Here is a 20,286-nt window from a genome sequence, read left to right on the forward strand (position 1 = left end):
TTCAGATTTTTTCAAAATGATATTGAAATGTTGAGCAATTACTTTCTTATGATGTAATATTGATCATCATCCAGCTACCTTATTGACTCAATGACATATTATTTATGGAAAGTGTCTACAAAATTCTAATTCAATTAAACATAGTTCTCATCATGCTCATGATAAAGTTGCATTCATTATCAGGACCATTCATTGCTGGAGAGTTTGAGTGTCCTGCCCAGGGTTGCTCTGTGAGTGGGTTGCTTTATAATGGAAAACCAGCCAAAGAACAATGTAAACCACACACTCAGAAGCCTCACTAGATCTTTCCTAGGATGTGATATGTATAGTAAAACATCAAACTACTAAGATGACTTGTTTCAAATACATTGAAAAAAAAAAAACACACACACACACAAAAACGTGGCTGAAGATAGACCTTCTGCTTCCCCACATTTCTGTAGGCACACAATTCTTCTAGAATTGATAGAATACCATCACTTAACTGTATGCTAAGTAGATTCAAATTGGATAAGCTAGAGTGACCGATTTTATTCGTATTGTCTCATGGATTCAAGTTTGTTAACAGAAAATACAGTGCTAGAAAATCATTGCCATAATTCAAGAAAGGAGGAAAACCTAATGATATTATGGGTGTATAACCAAATCCATGTTAAAAAATAATATACTCTTGACATGAACTCCCTTGTGCACTATGCAATTGACTTATTTTAATGTATAGAAAAATTACATATTTTCCTCAAAGTATGTGAAACACCTGCTGGCAGACTTCTTGAGGGCAATCAGATTCTGTTAACAGGCTCTTCAAAGTGGTTTTGGATTTCATGAACACTCTTCCCAATGTACTCTCAGCTTCCACTCTCTACTGGTCCCACTGCCAATTCCACTTGTTCTGGAATTTTTCTCATCATATCACTTCATTTGTTTGTACCAAAATCTGTTACCTATTTTTGTGTAACAAAATATTTTTTTTGTAACAAACCACCACAAATGTGTATCATTTGTTACCTCATGGTCTCTGTTGGTCAAGAATTCAGAAACAGTGTGGTAGCAAACTTGTGACTTGGAGGCTTCTGTGAGGCTCCAACCAGTTGCTGGCTGGGGGTGAAGTTCTCTGAAGGTGTGGCTGGACCCAGAGAATCCTCTTCAGAGATGTCACCTTGACCCTGCTGTACAACAGCTGCTGGCTACTGGCCAGGGACCTCCATTGCTCTCCACAGAAGCCTCTCAGGGGACTGTGTGAGTGCCCTTATAGAACAGGATCTGATTTACCCCAGGGCAATTGCTCTAAGACAGCAAACAATGTAATAGGTTTCCCTGCCTCTTGTGGCCTCCCCTCTGCTTCCAGGAAGCTTACTAATCACCTGGGGCTGGCTCTGATTTAGGGTGAGCCTGGACTACAGGAATACATGAGGACTGCATCATAAGAGTGAAGAACATAGGAGATTTTCTACCATTGCCCATTGTGCTTTTAGAAGTTCAGAAGAGTTCTGCATGGCCCAGGAAAGAGCATATGGTGGGAACAAACCTGCACATGCGGGCTGTTGTTCTGGGGAGTGTGGTCAAATCTGAAGAGACATGGGGTGATTCACAGTCACGTTGATGTGGAAATGTTGGGGTTTGGGAGCAAATGGTCAAGAAAGAATTCTTGAGATGCCTTCAGTGCAAAAAGGGTGTTCTTTTTACAGCACGGTGGCAGGACCCTGGGCAGAAAGGGTTGCACTGGGATTGTGAGGAGCAACCGAGGATGACTTTGGTGATGGAAGAGGTAAAGACAAAGGGAAGTTTCCAGGTTTTCCATATGTTAAAGAATGACACAAACATAGTTCATTAAAAGTGGGTTGAGAAGAGTATTCTGAGCTTCTTAGCAACTTAACTAGAAAGGGAAATGAAGTGGTGATGCAGCATGGGGGCTTAAGTGGGTAGGAGAAGAATAAATGAAACAAGATGGGATTGGGAGGGAGACAAACCATAAGTGACTCTTAATCTCACAAAACAAACTGAGGGTTGCTGGGGGGAGGGGGTTTGAGAGAAGGGGGTGGGATTATGGACATTGGGGAGGGTATGTGCTTTGGTGAGTGCTGTGAAGTGTATAAACCTGGTGATTCACAGACCTGTACTCCTGGGGATAAAAATATATGTTTATAAAAAAAAAAATTTAAAAAAAAAAAAAGAAAGGGAAATGAGACCCATTTTATAATGGTCCTAAAAAAAAAAAAAAGATAATTTGTGTGATAGAAACATGTCTATTTCAGGTACTTAATTCTGAGACTCTTTTCTCTCAAGCGTTCAAGGTCGTGAATAAAGTGCTCAATGATATCTCCACAGTAATCCTGTTGAGTGTCAGTTTCAACCTGTCCATAACCACTGTAGCACTGGACTGGCCCTTATGGTTCTTAGGATTGCAAGATAACAAATGTTTATTACTTTCAAGTCCTAGAAATTGCCTGGCACACCTGGGGCCACACAGAGAGATCATGGGGGTTGGAAGGGAGAAGGCCTCTGTTTTTTGGGGGGTTGAGGGTGGGGGCCTAAGGTTTCATGGACTTGCTCTCTATTGGTGAATTTAAAACATAAGAGGAGCAATGCAGGGTGCCTGGGTGGCTCAATTGGTTACACATCTGATTCTTGATCTCAGCTCAGGTCTTAATCTCAGGGTCATGAGTTCAAACCCAGAGTTGGGCTCCATGCTGGGCATGGGGCCTACTTAAAAAACAAAATAAAATAAAACAAAATAAAAGGGGGTGGTTAAAGTGGGGCAAAGAGAAAGATACATAGCCCAAATGGTCATTTATATACATCAACCAAGATCTCTAAAACATTGAAGCCTAATGGCGGGGAAGAGGGTGGCCTGACTCTATAGCCAGTCCTGTGACTGGCAATATTTACTGGAGATCTCCTTCTCTGAAGGGGATGCCTTGACAATCAAAGCTTATTAAGTCAATCCCTTGACTTGTCAGTGTTTACACTACAAGTACCTGACACAATTCCTTTCTTCCAGGGTCAAGGCAAAGGGCATTTCCATATCAACAGTACCAAAAAGGGGCCTAGACAATGCGTCAGAGACTCACAGCTCTGGTGGCCTCCTAGAACCAACATTTGCTCTTGGATCGCAGATGTCAGCTATGCCACCCCCTTGGATAAATTGTCCAGACCCCTGCATATTTCTGAGTCTCAGTTCCCTCATCTGTTGAGAACAATGGGTACATTGCATGGTGTTTAACAATTTTGAATCACACGTGTGTTTTGTTTTGTACTAATCTATAGCAGCTCTTGTTAGCGAGCTACTGGCAGGGAGGGTCTTGAAAGTAATGATGATGAGGGATATCTTGATTTTGTAGACTATCAAGTGGGAATGAGTTCAAGGTCATGCTCTCTGGCACCTAATGAAGGGCAGATACCCTATGTTGTTTAACTGTCTTTACAGTTACCTGAGCTTGAAATGGCTTGGACATCTTCTTTGGAAATTGAGGAACTCCAGGCAAGATGGGTGCCTATTCTCACGGTGGACAGACATGGATATGTACAAGCATCCCGAATCTCAGAGACCCATCATCCTGTTGGAAATCAACAGTCATTCCTACTCATCTTGCTCCTTGTGGTGCTATTAAATTTCAGGGTTTTCTTAAGCTTCAAAAATAAATTAATCATTGTAGTAGTCTTCTTCTTCTTCTTCTTCTATTTTTTTTTTCCACGTAAGAAACACCCTCAAAACATCAATAGTTTATAAGGTTCATGGATCTGCAGGTAAGCTGTGGTTAAACTAGTCTGAGCTGAGTTTGGCTGTTTCATGTGCTCCAAACTTCCAGAAATGTTCAGGTATGATTTCCCTGTCTTCGTTCTGGAGCACTGGTTCTGGGGCAGGGGATGCTAGAATGGAAATAGGTGCACAAGAGCCAAGCCAAACTTTGCGGGTATGTTTAAAGCCTCATTCAGTCAAATCCACTAACTGTTTCTTGGCTAATGTAAGCCACATGGCCAACTCCACTACCCACTGGGTAGAGAAGTACCCTCTACCCCAGGGAAAGACATGCACTGTTACTTGTACAAATAATCCTACTATAATGAGACAGTAGTGAATAGAGACAAGTAATCTGATCGGCCACACTGGAGTATGACTGTAAGTTGCATTCTGAATGACTACTCTGATCAGTGGGTAGTGAGCAGGAATCTGGACTTCTGTAACTATAAGCACCAACCTCATGTCAACCATGTTCTCTCTTCATCAGCTAGGCAGGGCTCCTTCAGAATGCATACTGTGCCTGGCTTCTTCAAGACATCAAAAATTCCACAGTAATTTTACCCTTCACAGTGTATTGGATTTTATCTTTTCAGTTTAATTCTCTATGGTCTATTTCTGATGTGGCTTCTATGTGTCTGGATACACTAGTATAATCATGTTTGGGGGGTGGGGTGAGATGGTAACGGGTCCTATCTGACCTTCTGTCGAAGTAGCTACTAATAACTTGATTCTCATGTTGTAAGGACTCACCCAATTTAAACTATCAACAAACCATGGATAGTGAAAAATCACCAATAGATTTTGAATAATTGCCAAAACACGTATCAATTATCCAACCCTGTTCTCATAACCTTGAGCAAAGATGTGTTCTAGAATGGTTACATCAGAGGAAAATGTAAAAGAATGACCACTTCACTGAGTTCTAAAATACATCAGATGCTAGTAAATGTAGAGTTGCTCCCTACAATGTAACCTGTCATATTCTCTAGGTTAAAGAATATGTAAAATTTCCTCCATATCTAGAACCTTAGATTATATTGAAATTATTTTACCAAATAGACTGGTTTTATAAATCTCTTTGGTCAGGAATTACCATTTACAAGCTATTTCCCCACATTAATTCTATAAAATCCTACTTTACCAGGACGTTCATAGGCATAGTATGCCCCCCAAATATTAAACATATTTGGGAAATTATTAAAATATTTGTTATAATTTTAGTCTGAAAACTGAATCAACTTCCGAGGGGCAGGACACAATATTCATAGTTACTCAGAGTCTCTGGACCCAAGATCCTTTTCTTTAGGGTGCATCTTGGACAATGATTTCCTGTTGAAAGGTAAAGGAAAGGCCTCTCTGAGGGTATATAGAACCCCCATGTTAGGGTTCAGTGGGACTTCCTTGGGAAAGCATGGATGCCCAGGCCTCAAGTGACTGACGGGGCCCATCCCAACCAGATGAATGCCTTATAGCCAGAAGCTCATTAGTGAGCAATAGTGTAGGGGAGAGGGCTAGGGTCTGGAACAGCATCCTCAACTAGCCAACATAGCCAGCAGATGTGGTTCAGGGTCAGGTTCACTGGGGGAAGATTTGTCCCTTTACCTGCATTGCATTGGCATCTGCACCCAATAGACTTTAAAAGCCTTATTTTCTTCTAGATTCAGCCCCTTCCTCTTATAAACATAGCTAGCTTGCAGGAAGAATAGGAGCCCATGGTTTCCTCTATGCTTAAATTCTCCTTTCTGCTGTGTGCTTGAGTCCAAACAGTGAAAGATAATATGGTACCTCTGTCTCAAAGGCAGAAAACCAGGTAGAGTGGATTCCCTTTACATCTATAAAATGAGCTATCACCCTAGATGAAAGCAGCAGGAAATACTTAACTGAACAAGGTAAATGTAGGTTAGGTAAGACATTTAATGCAAAAAAAACAGGGCTTGCACAGATAGCTGGGGGACAGCAAAAACCATGCTCCCTAGCAAGTGGTACCGTGCTTGGCGCAGGCCTGAGGGTCTGTTTTTAAAGAAATAATAAATGCAAAGCACTGAGCGTTTTCCAGAAGAAGCCTCAGGCTTAAGGTCTGATGAATTTCATAAGAGATGAAAGAATTCTGTTTTTTGAATAAAATTTCTAGACCAAGTGTTAGGTGGTTTGCTTAAGAGTGCAATTTATCTTGTAAGTGGTAATATTCTTTTTTAAATTTATTTTTAAATAAATTTAATAATTTAATTTTTTATTTGTTTTAGAGGAGGGGGCATGAAAGCAGGAGGAGAGACAGAAGGAGAGAGAGGGAGAAACTTAAGCAGACTCGGAGTGAGAGCAGAGCCGTAGGCAGGGCTCAAACTCAAGAGCCTGAGATCATTACCTGAGCTGAAATCAGGAGTCAGAATTTCCAGTGAATGAGCCTCCCAGGTGCTCTGGTAAACTATAATGTTCTAAAAGGACAGGAAGGTATGGCCAGCAAGATCATTTCCCAGATAATCAATGCATGCAGAGAGACTCATGAAACTGGGAAATCCTGACGTTAGGATACTGATCTGAAAACCCAAGCAGTCATCTGATGTTAGTAATCATAAGATGACCAGTAATTTAAGTAAGAGAAACTTTGACTCATTTCAGACTGACATGGCTCAGAGACCGTCAAAACCAGCAGTTGCAAAAACAGGTCCACAAGAAGTTACAGCTTTCTAAAAAGCAAACCAATGTTTAAAACATACACTTAATACATTGAAATTCAAACCATAACTCAGAATCTTAATTAAAAAGTAATTTTGGTGATGTATGGGTGACTCAGTCGGTTAAGCCACTTCCTTCAGCCCAAGTCAAAATCCCAGGGTCCTAGGATCGAGTCCCATATCTGGCTCCTTGCTCAGCGGGGAGCCTGCTTCTCTCTCTGCCTCTGCCTGCCTCTCTGCCTACTTGTGCTCTCTCTCTCTCTCTGACAAATACATAGATAAAATCATTTATTTTTTTTTTACTTGCCCTCTTTTTTCTTTCCTTTTTCTTAAATTTATTTTTTATATATTTTCAGCATAACAGTATTCATTATTTTTGCACCACACCCAGTGCTCCATGCAATCATGCCCTCTATAATACCCACCACCTGGTACCCCGACCTCCCACCCCCCGCCCCTTCAAAACCCTCAGATTGTTTTTCAGAGTCCATAGTCTCTCATGGTTCACCTCCCCTTCCAATTTACCCCAACTCTTTTCTCCTCTCTAACTCCCCATGTCCTCCATGCTATTTCTTATGCTCCACAAATAAGTGAAGCCATATGATAATTGACTCTCTCCGCTTAACTTATTTCACTCAGCATAATCTCTTCCAGTCCCGTCCATGTTGCTACAAAAGTTGGGTATTCGTCCTTTCTGATGGAGGCATAATACTCCATAGTGTATGTGGACCACATCTTTCTTATCCATTCGTCCGTTGAAGGGCATCTTGGTTCTTTCCACAGTTTGGCGACCGTGGCCATTGCTGCTATAAACATTGGGGTACAGATGGCCCTTCTTTTCACTACATCTGTATCTTTGGGGTAAATACCCAGGAGTGCAATGGCAGGGTCATAGGGGAGTTCTATTTTTAATTTCTTGAGGAATCTCCACACTGTTCTCCAAAGAGGCTGCACCAACAGTGTAAGAGGGTTCCCCTTTCTCCACATCCCCTCCAACACATGTTTCCTGTCTTGTTAATTTTGGCCATTCTAACTGGTGTAAGGTGATATCTCAATGTGGGTTTAATTTGAATCTCCCTGAGGGCTAGTGATGATGAACATTTTTTCATGTGTCTGATAGCCATTTGTATGTCTTCACTGGAGAAGTGTCTATTCATATCTTCTGCCCATTTTTTGATATGATTGTCTGTTTTGTGTGTGTTGAGTTTGAGGAGATTTTTTATAGATCCTGGATATCAACCTTTTGTCTGTACTGTCATTTGCAAATATCTTCTCCCATTCCGTGGATTGCCTCTTTGTTTTGTTGACTGTTTCCTTTGTTGTGCAGAAGCTTTTGATTTTGATGAAGTCCCAAAAGTTTATTTTTACTTTTGTTTCCTTTGCCTTTGGAGACATATCTTGAAAGAAGTTGCTGTGACTGATATCGAAGAGATTACTGCCTATGTTCTCCTCTAGGATTCTGATGGATTCCTGTCTCACGTTGAGGTCTTTTATCCATTTTGAGTTTATCTTTGTCTATGGTGTAAGAGAATGGTCGAGTTTCATTCTTCTACATATAGCTGTCCAGTTTTCCCAGCACCATTTATTGAAGAGACTGTCTTTTTTCCACTGTATATTTTTTCCTGTTTTGTCAAAGATTATTTGCCCATAGTGTTGAGGATCCATATCTGGGCTCTCTACTCTGTTCCACTGGTCTATATGTCTGCTTTTATGCCAGTACCATGCTGTCTTGGTGATCACAGTTTTGTAGTAAAGCTTGAAATCAGGTAACGTGATGCCCCCAGTTTTATTTTTGTTTTTCAACATTTCCTTAGCAATTCGGGGTCTCTTCTGATTCCATACAAATTTTTGGATTATTTGCTCAGCTCTTTGAAGAATACTGGTGGAATTTTGATCAGAATGGCATTAAAAGTATATATTGCTCTAGGCAGTATAGACATTTTAACAATGTTTATTCTTCCGATCCAAGAGCATGGAATGGTCTTCCATCTTTTTGTGTCTTCTTCAATTTCTTTCATGAGTGTTCTGTAGTTCCTTGAGTACAGATCCTTTACCTCTTTGGTTAGGTTTATTCCCAGGTATCTTATGGTTCTTGGTGCTATAGTAAATGGAATCAATTCTCTAATTTCCCTTTCTGTACTTTCATCATTAGTGTATAAGAAAGCCACTGATTTCTGTACATTAACTTTGTATCCTGCCACGTTGCTAAATTGCTGTATGAGTTCTAGTAGTTTGGGGATGGAGTCTTTTGGGTTTTCCATATAAAGAATCATGTCATCTGCGAAGAGAGAGAGTTTGACTTCTTCATTGCCAACTTGGATACCTTTTATTTCTCTTTGTTGTCTGATTGCTGTTGCTAGGACTTCTAATACTATGTTGAACAAGAGTGGTGAGAGTGGGCATCCTTGTCGTGTTCCTGATCTCAATGGGAAGGCTGCAAGCTTTTTCCCATTGAGGATGATATTTGCTGTGGGTCTTTCATAGATAGATTTTATGATGTTCAGGAATGTTCCCTCTATCCCTATACTTTGAAGCGTTTTAATCAGGAATGGATGCTGGATTTTGTCAAATGCTTTTTCTGCATTGATTGAGAGGACCATGTAGTTCTTCTCTCTTCTTATATTAATTTGTTCTATCACACTGATTTATTTGTGAATGTTGAACCATCCTTGTAGCCCAGGGATGAATCCCACCTGGTCATGGTGGATAATCTTTTTAATGTGCTGTTGGATCCTGTTTGCTAGGATCTTGTTGAGAATCTTAGCATCCATATTCACCAGTGATATTGGTCTGAAATTCTCCTTTTTGGTAGGATAAAATCTTTTTTTAAAAAAAGTAATTTTGTGTGTTTAACTGTCTGGAGATTCATCCTGATCCCATCGGCCCTCATCATGCTCTGAACTGGTGACCACTTTAAACAGCATCTGCTGTACTGACTCCTGAAATGACTGTCTTTATAACTTTAATCATCATAAAACAATGGATGCTTTATGCTCTTGTATTTATATATTATTACATATATATGTGTGTATATGTATGTATCACATATATACATATATACACACATATACATATACGTGTGTATATATGTATACACATATATATGTAAGTTGATTCTTACATATATATGTACATATATATGTATGTATCACATTCCCTACCTCTAATGTAAACAATTTCTCATATTAGATGAGGAAGAGAGAGAGGTACAAAGTATGTGTAAAATTTAGAGCATCTCAAACATCCCCCCAGTGTATTTGAATGCACACACCAAATAAATTGTGAAATACAGTTAAGATTGACTCTAATAATTTCTCTCAAACTGGGAATTTCACATGGAACTAAACATGCATCATCACTGTCCTGAGACATTGAGGGCTAGGTTCCACAAATCCTGAAGCCTTCCTGCTTGATGAAAATAAAAATATTACAAATCTAGGTCTAGAGAATTGAAACATGCAAATTCAAAATTAAATTCAAATTCAAATTTAAATATCCTACAGGTTCACATGTTTCATCTCCTTCTTCTTCTTCTTTTTCTTCTTCTTCTTCTTTGTCTTCTTGAACTGCTGTGATATATTTTGCAGAAACTCAGGATTGCTGTTACCCACATAAAAGGTGGTTGCCAAGAATTGGACCCCTGCCAGCCAACACCATCTTGGAGCAAAGAAAATGTCAGGAAGAAAGCCCTCACACAATCTGGATGTGAGCACATGGAATTCATTTCCTGCTTGGCCTCATAGCTGTTTCAGATGTGAAGGTGATGAATTTAGGGTCTATGCTTCTGTGAATGTGACACTTCCATGTCAGGGCTGGCCTTGTGCCCAATAGCCATCTCGTGGGTATGATCGCAGCCCTGGAAGGCTGTGCCACCCTCTTCCCAATCTCTCCTTTCTCCATTCCCTGAATCCTTACTGTCTAGTGATGTAATCTTGTAATTTACAAAAGGCCATTTTGATGTGGATTATTTACAAAGTTTAGGGTAGGACCCAGGACATTTTAGCAAATTTTACTCTGGTTGGGTAATTCCTATCCCTCTGAGATGGCATTTTTAATAAATAAGAACAGTGCTGGAGAACAGCCAGACCCTTCACTGAATATGTCCGAGGTGGAGGCCAGGGAAGAAAGAATGGACACAGGAAGTACGAGGACACGATTTTTCCTGCTTGAACATCTATCTAAAAGCTAGTTCTAGATCCTTTCTAGAACTTTATGAGGAAAAACAGATGAAATCAGCTCATAAATTAAAGTCCAAAAGGCCATATTCAAATAGGATTCAGGAAGGAGCTGGGCCTCCTTCTCAGTCTTACACTTGTGGAAGTGGGACCATGCATATGGTCACCAGTGCCTACTTGGCAGATCCTTCTGGTCACACATTCCTTTGATGAAGCCATCAGCCATTTGGGACTGACTGATGTGTTATTCAGGTGGTCCTGGGTGTTGTCTGAAGAAAGCCCCGCAGCTGCCAACAGCACTGTGAGTCAGAAGGAAGAGGAGGAGTTTTTTGGCTAATTTGGATTTTGAAGCAATTGGGTAATGGCCTCATTTGAACGTATTGTCCTCTGATGCAGCTAAGACTAATACTTGATAAAATTCTTAATGATCAAATTTGGTAGAGTAATTACAAACCATCTTTGGTCAGAGTTGACAGACATTAAGATGGAACAAATGGAAAATTAAGATAGAACAAGCAGAGCACCGATAGTAGTTATGGTCTGTGCCAAATGCCACTAATCCAAAGGGAACAAACACTGAATTAAGTACGAGATTTTAATAGGTAAGAGACCTGTCCCAAACTGTAGAATTTTTAAAAAGGGAAGGAAGGAAGGAAGGAGGGAAGGAAGGAAATAAAAAAAGACCCGTGGTCAATCTTGGACACCATCAGATCACAAGGTTTATTATCTAGCCCTGATCTCCTGATTTTATTTGGCAGTTTTTAAAAACTTAATTTTATTTTGAACTTTCCTAGCTGTTTTGATAACCCTTCCATTTCAGTGTGAAGCAATATTGGTTCTGTTGCCATAGTATTTAATTTAGAGTAGGTGGTTTTATAAAGCCACCGAGAGAATGGGGGCAGGGAATCAGTTTGGTTATTTTCTCCTTTGGGAGAATATAGCACACTGCAGGCATATTGGAGATGCTCAGCCTTGAGTGGTCCTTATTCTCCATGCTGAAGCGCTAATATTTCTTGATAGTTGCCTTATGTCACCTTCTAGGAAAGGCTACCCTTAGATGATACTCAGAGGGAGACGGTATTAGTTCTAACTGTAACTTGTTCAGGAGAGGGGGGATTTCAATTTGTAGGCCTGTTAGGATATCGTGGGAATCTGGGAGAGTGCTATTGGCACTTTGGGAGGTACATTCTTCATTGTAGATACTGTCCCTCATGTTGTTAAGTCTTTTGGTAAGCCTACCCTCCTTTCTATAATAGTACATTGTGTCCCACTCAGGCATTATGACAACCAAAATATCTGCACATTTCCAGGTGTGCAGAGAGGACCAATATTAACCATGCTTGGGATTAAGACTCTTGGTGGGGCCAGCCCATGTAGATCTTTTGACCATTTTGGCTTAGAACCTCTGAGAAAGACCTCCAAAGCCATAGACTACATATTTTATTTCAAAGGATCCTTACAGGCTCTGGATCAATGTATTTGGATCAGAACCATGGTTCACAGGTTGCAGCAAAGGTGTGGGAGCAAGCACAGATCACTTATTCTCAGTAAAACCAAAATGGCCCTAGGGTATATCTTTTTTTTTTTTTTTTTTTTTTGAAAGTGTTCCAGGGTATATCTTGATAGAGGCTATAAGCAACATGGAAATGCAAGTTTTTGCCTAACTGTGAACTACAAGAGCAAAAGCATTGGCCCACAGGGAACCTGAATAGACCCTGGTGGGCCCCAGAGGGCTTGGTCAGCAGGTGCACCTAAGACAAGGTGGCTCTATTGAAATGCTTAAGGGACAGGCCCTTCTACCCTTCTCTTGCTACCCACAACCATAAGGAGGTTCAGTTCTGCTCATGACTGGTGGGAAATTCTACCCCATTCAGATAAGTATTAGGAAGCTCATTTTCCTTTCCCATCAAGGATGTACTCTGCAATATCTCCCCATCCCACCTTGTCCAGGAGTAAGCCGCGATTACTGTTAGTTCATAAAGTAATAAGGCACAGTCCCCATCCCTGCAAGAGTTCTCTCTGGTGGGGAAATTTGCAAAGCTGCGATGTGATCTCAAATCCCCATCAGTTTCTTTGCTTGTTATAGATTCACATTCTCTAATCCACGCAAACAACTGTGTATACTGTGTCATTCAATGACATGTACCTGAAATGTACCCCAGAACACTTGCGTTTCGAGGGCTGGTGAAACTGCTAGAAATGTTCTGGGGAACGTTACAGCTTCACGGAGGAGGTAATTCAACTAATGTCATTATGTAGGAAAGTGGGAGAGGTTGGACAGAGAATGCCAATGGTTTCATATTAAATTGTTTCCCTATAAAAGTGATTTCAAAGACTATAGACATCTGACATGAGACATAAAAGAGAGTTACAACCTAAGTTAAAATAAGACTTCATGAGATTATGCTGCTTCATTTGCTTCTTTACACAGCAGGTACAGAAGAACAAAATCACATTTGAAGAGAACAATGGAATTTGTTAATAAAGGGTTTTGTTTCCCTGAATTGTTTGAAGCTAGCAAGTTTTGATATAGTACTATCAAATCTTACCTGTGATACAGTTAAGAAGAAAGAAGAGCTCTGGTGTCCCACTGGGTAGCAGGTCACAGCACTTTCTGGAAGGCAGTCATGCTGCCGGACAACTGGTTTGGTCGGGGGTGCTACAGGGATATGGATTTGTGTGTGACTAAGCTGGCTTTGGACCTGAGATATGGGATCCTTTCAATAAATTGTCACCAAGTTCCCACTCACCCATATCCTCTTGGCCACATTAGCAAAGCAATGTAAATATCCGTAGGGGCACCTGTCTGGTTCAGTCGAAGATCATGCGGCTCTTGTTCTCAGGGCTGTGAGTTCAAGCCCCATGTTGGGTGTATAGCTGATTAAAAGTCAATCAATAAATCAATCAATATTCATACTCTATTGACCTCAATAATCATACCTCAGCCTGTCAATATAGACAGTTATTACAGTGTAGTCATTGTGAAACAAAACATAGTGGTCTGCTTTTTAATCTTCATAATCTTCAGAAGAATCATTTTTGAAAAGTCACTGTAACATTTCCCAGTTTTTCTTCTAGGCGAATCCTCTGGAATCCCACCAAGGATGGGAACCCAGTCTAGTAATCACCATGTGGGGCCGTTCTGAACCTCAAACCTCCTGTTGACTATAGCCAGCCCCCCAGAGCCCAGCTCTGAAAGGTATCATCCCCCCAGAGCACAGAGAGATAGACCCCAAGTGGTCCGTGGAGACTTCTAGGTTCTGTGCCTGGACCATGACCCTGAGGGTGTAGAGCCATTGGTGTTTTGAGATCATGAGAGTGTTCTACTGAAATAAGACTGCATCTTCTCACCATTCTCCAGATGATGCATTCTTTCACCATGGCCTTGAGGAAAAAAAAAAAAAATGAATGCAGGGAACTTTCAGTCTTCACAAAGAGCAAGCTTCCCGTGACTCAGGGTGGGTGAGCCATCCCAGGGTTACGTGTAGGCAGCCTCTTATCCAAATCCCTTTAAGAAAAGAAAGTGCTAGGCCAGGATAGCTCATTTCAGAGGCATACAAATCCTTTTTGAAACTGAAAAAAATCAGAGTTATTCCTCATTTATGTGAATTAACAAAGAGAGAAAATGAGGTTCGTGTATGTCCCATACAATCATGGCACCGGGTCTTACTCTGCTCGGGGTAACCATAACAGAATCCCACACACAGGTGGCTTAAACAATAGACATTTATTTTCTCATAGGTTTGGAGGCTGGAAATCCAGGTCCAAGGTTCAAGGCCTCTCCTCTTCTCTTGTCGATGGCCACTTTGCTTGCTGTGCCCTCATGTGGCCCTTACTCCTGGTATCTGTTCCTCTTCTCGTAATGACCCTAGTCCTACTGGCTTCACCCTCATGTCCTTATGTAGCCTTAATCACATCTCTAATGACTCTATTCCCAAATAAGAGAGGTTAGGCTTCCACCTCTAAATTGGGCGGGGGGCGAGTGGGAGGCACATTTCGGCCCGTAATACCCCTCATGCCAAGGCCTTTCTGCTTGTGCAGTAAGACGGGCTCACACTGGAAATCAGGCTATAGGATTCAATCTCATTTGTGCTCATGTAGGAACATTATGTCCAGCAGCAGATGAACAAGCTTGTATTTTTTACTGGTCTCAGATCCCTGAATTGCGCAGGGGCTGACAGGAAATAAAATTGAATGAGATAGAGAAATACACTCCAAGCACAGTTCTGAGCACATTAGTCATGTCGTAGCATCGTGGGTCAGAGCCTGGCACTAACAGGGCTCTGAAATCGGAACCTCGTACGGATCGATGAGCTTCTCAGAGACACACATTCTGGGGCCTGTCTCCAGAAGGCAGTGCGGATGCAAGCTGTCCTTCCCAGAAATGCCTCCTCAGAGCCTCTGAGTTAGAGAAGGCTGGTCCTTCACACTACCTTAATAAGAACCAGAGGTATAATATCTTGAAATGATATATTAGTAACATGATATTTTTCTTCTGTTGGAATTCTCCTGGATTGCTCACAGCGGAACATATCTCTGAGTTGGACAACCATGGCGCCCAGCTGTCTCTTTGCCACTAGTTCTGATTTCCAGCAGGACTGTGGCATCCACCTGGGATCTCTCACAGCTTTGTTCTAAGCTAGATACAGGAGAGGCTGCATGTAATGTGGCAGATGGCTCCCATGCTCCGTGACTCCCCATGGTCTAGTCCTTTACCACCTTAGAGGGCTCATGTCTTGGGGCTCCTCTACCTTTCTCTACAAGCCTGTGCTTGGTTTTTCCATTCTTTTCCCAGTGGCCCTTGGGAGGAGCCCAACCTTGGAGGAGCCCCTTTCTCTGTGAGCACTTGGACTACTGAGCATTCTGAGAAATTAACTGATCCGTATGGGATCCAGATTTCAGGGCCTCATTAGTCCCAGGCTCTGACCCTTGGAACTGAACATGCCCATGACTTACACTTGCTTAGACATACACATGCAATTTTCTTCATCTCCTGTTACTGCCTTTCCAGCCAATCTCTGGACAACTCAGGTGATCTGAGACCAACGGGAAAATATAAGCTTGTTAACCTGCTGCTCCTCATAAGGTTCTCACAAGAGCATGAATGAGAGGGAACCCCCAGCCCGCTCCAGGCTTCTCCTCCTTCAGTGCACAGGCGGAAAGCCTTGGTGTGATGAGCCACCATTCAATAAAAATACATTGCAAATAGCACCTCTCGTTTTGTCAGTTTGCAGAAATGAATAAAAATCCTCTAAATTGTTTTATTTTCACAAAGGACTTGTATCCATGGGCAATAAGCCCATGATGGCCCACAGGTAATTTAGACGGTTAGCCTCACACTGGCCCGTGAGTGTGCCCGTGTCCCTGTATGTTTCCTAATTCATTAGGCATGCTGCAATTTAAAAAGTTGCCTACTAAATAAGAAGGAACTGATGCTTTATTGTTTAAAATTTGTAACATTTTACTAAGGGGTTAACTTTTTTTCCAAGGGCATAGTGACCTTTACTGAATTTTCTGTTTTGTCATTGTCTCTTATAATCTATCCCCTCTCCTGGAACATTTTCCTAAATTTCTACATTGGTAGTGATAGGAGGTTGAAGCAGATTACAAGCAAAACATTAGCAATTATTCTGTGCTAATTATATTTCAGGAATTGTGCTTAGTGTTTTAATTCTATTATCTTATCAATATGTTAATATAGAACAGGGCTGAAATTTTACTCTTCTCAGGTTTCCCTCATATGCATATAATTGCCCCCATCCTGACCAATACCTGCTCTTACAAGTTAATGGATACCAAACCTCTACTTGTCTCATGAATGAACAAGTCAATAGTAGTAACAGTACGGACTTCATATGTGTGGTCAGTCCACCTCTGATTATTTTCTTGTCAACCCTCATATGACTCATCTTATTGGCTGAATTATAAATCTCTATTCGATTTCTGTGAATGTAGTAGTCACTCAACAAAACTTTTTCTTTCTTTCTATCCTTTTTTTTTTTTTTTTTTTTAATAGAATCAAAGAAATGAACTGGTGACTAAGATTTACCTAAGTCCATGGAGAAAACTCATCAGGATGTCCTGCACAGCACCATAGTGCCGCTCCGGAGGACTGTGCCCCCTTTGGGGAACACTGGGTATTGCACTTGGCTGAAATCAGCGGATGCTCAGCTCTGGACCCCCTACTGGCAGGTGTAGACACAGACCTCCAGCTCTGAGTACAAACCTGAAGATTCTTTATTGGTTTGAAATATACTGGGCCTTGGCTGGCCAAATAGGAAAGCAGAAATATAGTTGGGGGACTTAAACCTTCATAGATAGCATGATTTTTAGCACGTGTACACACCTCCAGCATTGACATTCAGATCCCATCATCTCAACAGCTGCTTCTCTCCCTAGGCCAGGTACGGCCTTGGCAGAAGAGTTAGAAAGAGACTGCTCTTTCTAACTCAGCTGTAGCTGCAGCACGTCACCGGGAGACTGGAGACTGGGTCCCCAAAACTGGACAGAGAGGGGATTTGTAGGCCTCTCAGTGGTGGGAATGGCTGCCAGGTCCCTTTTATGCATTTTAGTTGCACAGAGAAAGTTGCACAGGGACCGATGTGTGTCTTGATTCCAGTGTTTCATTCAGTCCCTGCATCCCTCTGAGCCCTCTCTTCTGAACCCTGAGATGCCCGCAGCCGACGGGGTCCCTGGCCACCTGTGCCCTCAGCCTACTGCGTCCCCAGCCCTCCTCTCAGCCTGCAGGCCCTGCCCCTCCAGCCTACAGGGGGGTTCCCTCCCTAGAGGGGCGACCCCTCTGCAGAAGATCTGGGAAAGGTCAAAATCTGGGCCAGGCCTAGCCACACCTGGGGCTCCCAGGCTCTGTCTCTGCTGTGTCCTTTCAAAGAGCATGCACTTCACCTAATTTATTTTCAATATTGCAACCTTACCAACTGCCATTTTGATAAAGGACTGTGGCCGAATCAACCTTTACAGGTAATAACTTTACCAGATAAAGTTGACTCATTGTTTTTCTAAAAAGTTCAATTGTCAAATTCCACAGCAGCTCAAGTTTTTAAAATAGAACTTTTTAAATTTTTTTTTAAATTTTTTCTCCCCCTGGTCTCTGGTTGTTTTTTCCCTCCTACCTTTTGGAAAGCTGCCTTGCATGGCATGGAAAGTTCCAGAGGAATGACCATGGTGCAAACTAGAAATTACAAGTGATATGACTGGTTCTTATGGTGTTTATGACCACAAATGTATAAAAGGGGCTCTCAATTGATCTAGTCTCAACTCATCTAGTCTCAATTGATGCTGTTTATTCAAACCTAATACATTGAAAGACTTTAAATTTAGATATAATTGCATGTATGTAATCATTCTATAAATATTTTTTGAACCCCTGCCTTGCATAGTTGCACATCTCTGTGGTAGAGACAAGACGCCCTCCTATTTCTGTTTCTCCCCCTGGGGCAGTTTATGCATGTGCAGAAAATCATGGGTTCCGGCACATTCCTGACCCCAGCGGGGTCCAGCTCAGTCCCGCAGGGTGAATGGCCAGACCCTCACCCCCCCCTCACGTCATGTGTTGGAGACCAAACCCAGCAGCTCCTACCAGCCCCCATCTGCCACTGCATCGTCAATTTCCTCTCTGGGTGTCAGGATTTGGCACATGACCAGGGTTTGCCTTCATGGGAGCTAAATTTTGATTCAGCACTTCCCTGCACATCTGGTCTCCACATCCAGAGAATTCTTCATGCTCTCTTTCCCTTCTGTAACTTCGGTCCCGGCCCCCACCCTCCAGCTCTCCCATCCCCCGCCCACCACAGTTCTTCCTCCTCTCCTCAATTCAGTCTGTCCAACCTGCTAGCGTCCACTTGATCCATTCCGATCAGCAGGTTCAGTGTCAAGGGATTTAGGGCCCTTCACAACACGGCGCCAGCTCTCATGTTTGTCTTTCTTTCCTGACTCTTCCTTCCACCGAATCTCTGCTCCAGGCTCACTGATTAATTTGTGGTCCTTAAAAGATGCCACGTGCTTTTTTGTTCATTCTGTTCTCTAGTGTTTGGTATCTTTCTCCTCTTTATATTTTTTAACTTAATCTCATTCACACTTCAAAGGTTTCTTCATCTTGAGTAGCCCTGATGCTCCATCTCTCCACTGTTCTCTTCTTCTAAGCTCTAATTATTGTCTGCCCCATTCATGGGACTTTTCAGTCATGCCCCTGTGTTTTTATAGCTTCTGTAGAACCACACATGAGCTTTTCTGCATCACTGGGTGGCCTCAGACTGTCCTGTTTCCATCCACGGCTGGGCAGTATGTATGGATGGCACCCCTCACCATCACCGATTAATGCTGCTTCATTAGCTCAGCATACATTTATTAGGCATTTGTTGTGGGATAGTCACCCTTCTGGGCAGTGGAGTGATGGACTAAATACAGCAGACCCCCGGGCTCAGAGCTCTCACAATATAGTAATGGCAAACTGCATGCTAATAGGCAAGCACCACTCAGAGGGGAAACAAGTTAGCTGGGTACTGTGATAATAGGTTTGGGTCTAATGCACCTAGATTTAAATCTCTGCTCTATCATTCATTATTTCTACCTCACTTAGTATCTGTGCTCAGCCCCCTCCTCTGTAAGGTGAAATTAACAATCCCTCTATCCCAGGAAGGTTGTGAGGATGAATGTGATTATCTCACCCTGGCACCTGGCATGTGTACAAACACAACAGCGGGTCCAGATTGTTACTCTAACTCAGCCCAAACTCCAGGGGAACTGGGAGGGAGGCCGGGGATGCTTCCCACGTGGAGACAGAGGCATTAGAGTAACAAGGTAAGATTCGGAAACTTAGTAAACTGTTTTTCTCCATTGCAAGTCTGAGTACTGATTCTCCTGGGGGGGGGGGGAGGGGATCTCTGTGGAATGATCTGATACAAAATACAAGAAAGAAAAAAATGACGAATTAAAATTCAGTTTTTGAACGTCCAATGTGCTTGGACAGCAATATTATGTTTAAGCAATGTTGTTTAAGAACAGAATTTTCCATATTTCTGTGAAACTCCTCTTTTGAAATTTAAGGCATGAACTTGGATGATCCAATCTATAGAACTTCCTCTAGTTCAAAAATATAACCCTCCTCCCATTTCTGAGAGTGGAAATAAAAAATAAGTCTATCTTTCTCTGGTCAAGGAGTTGTGGAAAGGAGAGGTTGGATGGGGCATCAGTTCTCCCACACCTTAAAAGGCCAAGCAAAGGAGTTCCTCTTCCAACACTACACAACGTGGGAATCAAATATCCTGTCCTAGATCCTGGGCTTCTGCAAGACTGACAAAGAGAGAGGGGCAGCCCTCAGAGAGACGAGCACTTTCTATCTGAAGTCATTAATGAACTAAGTAAGCAGTTGATAAGATGAAGATTTAAGCCATTTGGGCACAGATTAAGGCATTTGGGCGTGGAGTTTACCAGGACAAAAAGGGAAGTTATGGACAAAGAAAGATAAGCATTTTTTTTTTTTTGCATATTTGTTTTCTTTCTCAAATTTGCACCATCATTCCACTGGCAGAGATGAAGGTGAAAAATGGCATGATGTCTATGGGAAAGCCCTCAAAGGCAGCAGTCGCACACCGTTACTGTCATGTCAAACAAGTTAAACCCTCCAGCAGCGACAAGAAAAGATTTATTGAGAGATGTGTTTTGGGCCTCCCAATGCTGT

Source organism: Mustela lutreola, chromosome 5 (genome assembly GCF_030435805.1).
Source record: "Mustela lutreola isolate mMusLut2 chromosome 5, mMusLut2.pri, whole genome shotgun sequence".
Classification (NCBI taxonomy): Eukaryota; Metazoa; Chordata; class Mammalia; order Carnivora; family Mustelidae; genus Mustela; species Mustela lutreola.